This window comes from Epinephelus fuscoguttatus, linkage group LG21, assembly GCF_011397635.1.
Source record: "Epinephelus fuscoguttatus linkage group LG21, E.fuscoguttatus.final_Chr_v1".
Lineage (NCBI taxonomy): Eukaryota > Metazoa > Chordata > Actinopteri > Perciformes > Serranidae > Epinephelus > Epinephelus fuscoguttatus.
Window position 1 is genome coordinate 11,680,596 of NC_064772.1, and position 6,173 is coordinate 11,686,768.

The window sequence follows — 6,173 nt, forward strand, 5'->3', positions numbered from 1 at the left end:
CTGGCTCAGCTCCACAGAAGTTGCCGTTTAACTGACGCTGTTACATCCTCCATTTTGTCAGATCTGTGACTAAACAAATATTGGCAGCACCTGCTGGAGCATTATCCTGAAGTAGCTACTCTCAGTGTTGTTAATACAACATTCTTAACAAGCGTTCAGTTGATTCAGTTTTAAGTTCACTTGTTAAGCTGCTGTTGCGTTCACTTTATTCAAGCCAAGTTTATTCATTTAGCATATTTCTTACTTGAATACATGCTCAATACAAACCTGATCAGGGAAGCTTTTGGCACAGCACATGCTTGGACAAAGACATACCAAAACCTTAAAGTAACAGAACAATAATTCAGCCTTATCATGTGTATTTCACACCTCACACAGATGTGTCTAACACTGGAGTCTAAATATCTGCAAGGTCCTCATCTGACAGTATCTTAACCTTCAGACACTCTGGAGCCTCTGCACAAGCCTGCAGACAGTGAAGGACTCTGAGGCTGAAAGTACCTAAACCGTGACCCAGAATGCATCATACCTTTAGTTAGAATTATTACATATGATGACATTCACACTTTCATATTCATTTTTCCCTGACACATGCTGATTAAAAAATGTAAGTTTTATCCATTAAACACACACTTTAAACTTAACTTGCTTATGTTTTCAGCTGCTTTTAAAGGATGACACTGTTGTAACATACCTCAGTTCTTGTAGTAAAGAATAGGTAGGTATAAATATTATATATTATATATTGTATTTTACCATTTTTACTTTTATTTTTGTTGCCTCCCTGACTAGATTAGATTACATTAACTTTTATTGTCTCCCTCAGGAGAAACTCATCTCGGACATTTGAGAGAACACAGGCGACACACCTGTAAATCAAACTACAGTAGATACACCCCATACATACAGCCCATGAGTTTAGCATGAAGCCCTAGTCCAGGGGTCAGCAACCAAATCTGTCTGGACCTGCAATACAGATTTGTGCCTTATAGTGACGGCAACACAGCCTGTTTAATCTAAATTACCCTATAAACATTCCTAATAGGTCTAAATGAACATCCATTATGTTTTACAACACAGTAGCTACTCTGCAGTGGGCTAGTTATGATTATTGGTGCTTAAACCTTGCATCAAACAAATCTGTCCACTCACGAAAAAAATCTCTATTTATCTCCGAGACATTTTGTGTTTTGGATTTGGAATCAATAGCTAGCCTCACTAAGGAGACTCAAAACTAGCCATCAGGATTGAGATTCGGGGAATTTTAGGAAAAGGAGCCAGGCCGTAGACGTGTGACACACATAGGTGACGAGATGTTAAAAAAAAAAAAAAAAAATCAGTATATAGGCTACACATATATAGAATTAGACAATATCAGAATCACTTTAGGGCTGATAAATTAAAATTAAAACATTAATGTTATTCATTTCCATATAATTTTTTGCCAAAGCCACAGGCAGCCACTGGAGAAGGGCCAAAGAGCCACATGTGGCTCCTGAGCCGCAGGTTGCCAACCCCTGCACTAGACCCAAGTGTTGCACTGATGCCTTAAAGTAATTGCACAAAGGTTGTAAACAAAATTGCTGCATCAGTGCCCCACACCAAAATATTGCACATCCCCCTCCATGCGTACACACACACACACACACACACACACACACACACGCACACATCATCTCCTACTGTTAGGTAGGAGATGATGCGTGTGTGTGTGTGACTGACTAAAATTTGTACCTGTTCAGGAAACAGTTCAGTCACCCTCTGCCTGAAGGCATCAGCTCATAGTCCTTATACAGATGTGATTTCATAATTTGACAGCTATTATCTACTATTGTCAATCCAGGTTTTATTCTACGTATTAATTTTGATATAATAACTATTGTCTAGTGTCGCTGTGCACCAGCACACTCAGTGAGGGCAGGAGAAGGTGTGTTTGCAGCCAGTAGAGGGGGGTGCTGTTTCACATTTAGACACATTAACAACCTGTTCAATGGAATTCTTGTATTTCCATCCACTGTTCATAAAGTGCAGGTACAGGAGTTTACATCACCGTATGCATCTCTGTATTTTATGAATAAAACTAAAGTTGAGAATAAGTCTCTTCTTGGTATACACACAGAGAAGGCAAATGCACATACTGCTTCTCTACTGTAAACCCAAACATCTGCAACAGGGCAGTCGTTTCCCTTTTTCATCATCTCTCACTTCTTCCCCAATTTCCATCCAGTCCATTAGGCTCTCTGTTTAACATTCAGCCATCTCTGTCAGACATTTTAATTTTAGATGAGATCCTCACGATGCTGCAGAACACCAAGTTAGATAAGCTGTAAATATAGCTCCTGATGATCTACAGTCTGCTTTCCTGTGCGTTTGAAATCATGCTATAATGCAACACAATCTGCTAACCATGGATGTGTTGCATTTGTATGTTATTATGCAGTGGACACCACTTGGTTACTGTGAGGTGAAGATCTGGATCTGGTTTGAAATTTTCAGTTTTGAGGGCACAGTCCCAGCAGGAAACACAACGAAACAACCAACCTTTCATGGCACCATCCTGGCAGAATACAGAGCAATGGGTGGCTAAAAACACCCATGTTTGGTGGCCTAAAAGTCTCTGGAAAAGCAATGATGATTCACTGTTGTCGTTGGTCTAAAACAGTGGTCTGCAGCTTGGCAGGTGTCTCGCCAAGGTGTCACACTGTCCACTATTACCTCCACTTCCTGATGACAAAGTCACCTCACATACTAAGTCACTTTAGAAACATTGATATGAGACGTATCTGTGGTGCCAACCCATTTCCTCTGGCGACTGGGCTGCACAACACCAGAGTATGACCATGTCGCTCTAATGTAAAGGCCTTGATCTCGTCATCGCCTCTCAGTCTCATCCTTTAATTCCTCCCTTGCCCACTCAGATCCAAGTGCCTCTTTCCTTTTCTTCCTCATTACCTTCCAGGTTTTCGTTTCCATGCTCTGAGTAGCTAATCATCTTTCTCATCTTACTTTTTTCCCACTTCGCTTGCAAAAACTTCTCAATCACACTTTCCCTCTCTTTCTCCATTTATGCCTTGCTTCTGTCCTTTTTTAAGATCCACTCTTGACCTCTTCATACCCCTTCCTTCCTCCCTTCCTCTCCCTCCAGTGCTCTGACTCATCGCCCTCTTTTTTTCTGCCCCTACTCTCGGACTCATCGTCTCCTCTCACCCCTCCGTCCGCTCCTTTTTCATCAGATAATGAATGTGGCTCATCCACACGAGTGCTCTCCATTAACCTCTCTGTTCCTCCAGACCTCCTTTTTTCCTCCTTTCATCCCTTTCTGTGTTTGCAATGCCTCTTCCAAATGCTACTGAAGCTTTTTCTTCTTCCCTTCATTGTGTCCAGCCTGTGACTCATCCTCAAATCTCTCGGGTTATTTTTTTCCCCTCATCGGGCAGCGGCGTTACTGTTGGGGGAAAATTTATTAGCACATGAGCAGGATGTTGGAATAGCTGATATTGTGCAGATGATTCATCTCACTGCCATGTGAACAGAAGTGAGCAGAAAATCACTACAGTGTACTGGAGCCAGTACACTGTTAAATTGTTAATGCATTATGGGTAACAATTTAAAACAGGAGCCACTGCAGACTGCGAGCTGGTGCAAAATGTTTCAACACTGAACGCATTCGGGCAGTCAGGCAACAAAATGAACTAAATATGGATCTATTTAGACACAAGGCTGTGTGAATTTGTGGATCAACTTGCTTTTTTCCATCTGAACCCTCATGTCCTGCCAGAGTAATTTAAAATGCCGATTCAGGCATTAAATTAAGTAAAGTTCCTCAAAACAGAACTTTGAAAATATTCATTTAGGAGCCTTTACAGTGGAACGTGACTCCCTCTGGTGGTGCCAACGTGACACTACCCCATCTAATCTACAGTATGCTGAGGCTGGATGTTGCACATGTTGGTGTGCTGCAGGGTTGTAATTTGTGAGGGGACACAGGGAACCAAATGCGCTAGTGTGTGTGATTCTTAAGGTATAAAAGTTGGAATAGTACTTGTATTTTAAAAGCTGAAGCAAATTACATAGAGAATAATTAAAAAGAGGAGTGGTTACTGTTGTCGCCCCACAGTAAAAGTCTTCCTGGTTCAAACTTGGGGTGGCGGCGCCCTACTTTGCAGAGTCTGCATGTTCTCCCTGTGTCAGCATGGGTTTACTCCTGTGCTCCGGGTTCCTCCCACAGTCCAAAGACATGCAGGTTAAGTGGTGAATCTAAATTGCCTGTAGGTGTGAATGTGAGCGTGGATGGTTGTCATTATCCATAATCTGTTATCGTGGGACAGGGTCACGGGGGGGGCTGGAGCCTATCCCAGCTGACATTGGCGAGAGGTGGGGTACACCCTGGACAGATTGCCAGACTATCACAGGGCTGACACATAGAGACTGACAACCATTCACACTCACATTCACACTTATTGGATGTAACCTAACCTGCATGTCTTTCGACTGTAGGAGAAAGCCTAAGAACCCAGGGAAAACTCGTGCTGGCAAGGGGAGAACTTGCAAAGTTTGCACAGAACGGCCCCGGCCGGCAAGCGAATTCAAACTCTTTTGCTTTAAGGCAACCGTGTCACCATGAAACCATGAGAATAACTTCAAAACTAGAAAGGATTTCCGAAACCTGTGTAAAAATATAGTGGTAACTGTATCTATTAAAGTGCGGCTTGGAATGTTTGGTTTAAAAAATGTAAGAGGAGATACATTTTGAAATCTTGCCCCATTGTTTTTAATGTGGTTAAAAATTCACTTCTGGTCTATCTCCAAAAGAATAAAAGCGATAAAAACAGTGTATTATTTCACACTACATACTAGATATTAACATTAAAAAATATATATTTTAAACCTCACTTTACACATTTTGCTTTCTTGCACCACCTCTGTTGTTTCTGTGCAAAGATTCTTCAGTAAAGTGATGGCCTGGCCTCCAGTAAAGGTGTCTGTGATAAATTTCTGCCCGTGACAACTTTGTATTTAAAAGCCTCTAGGCTCTAGTTTTATAATTAATACATATTTTGATATTCATATTGCTTTGGGGTTTAGGGCACATATCTGGGCCCCACATGAAAAATCAAAATTCTGCCTCTGGTGTGGTTTATAAATGCTAACATGAATTATATTATGGTGTTTAAACACCAGCATACATAATGTTGTTCTAATATGTACTAACAGTATGTTAACTCTTTTTATGTACGCATAGTAGAATTATACACTACACTATACAACGTCTACAGCTTAACTTTCGACCTGAGACAGAGAGACGAGATGAGAGAATGTGCTTGTTTTCGAAGCAGGAAAAGTAGTGGAGTAAAGACGCAGCATAAATCCACACGTATTCTGTTTTACATTAGACCTTATGTTTTTACAATATCATAAAAGAGCAACACATTTACTCTCTTGGCTCCAATATCAAGCGGTTCCACTTCATGCTTCCACTGGAGGTCTGAGAGCTTATGTTGTGTTGACAGAAAGTACAATGGGCATCTTCTAGTCCCAAGTTCAGCCTCTGCAATCATTTTTTCAAAGCATGAAGAATGTTGATTTCTTGAATATCATTTTGGATTATTCTATAATTGCAAGGGATAAACTGATAGAGCAAAATCAAAGGTTTATCTTGATGGCTGATTTCACTTTATGTTCTTATTCTCCTCTATTGTGGCTTCTTGTTTTTCAACCTCTAATCCAACGAGTCTCTGTTTACAGTTCTCTTTCCCACCCGCTCCATTTGGAAGTGCTTTAGCGTACTGTGTTGTCTGCAGAAAGCCAGTGTATTCGGTTTAACTCTAAGTGTTCACAGAGCATTGAATGCCACCCAAGACTATAGAAACCCCTCTCCCGCTCTGCCAGCAAACTCTTTGTCTGGTTTCATTTAAACTATAGTGGCAAAGAAATGGACTCTTTTCGACAGACACTTGTCCATAATCACACTTAAGAGCATGATACGATACTGTTTTCTAGCTGAAAGGGTTATTTCAGTTTCTGTCCAAGGAAAGATGTGAAATTTTGTGCAATGACCCAAATGATTATTCTTATAGACAAAAGCATATTTGGCATCTCTGTACAAGACTTTAACAGAATAAAGATACAGCCCACACCCTGCTCCTGAAAGCTCTTGAATTTACTGTTAAACA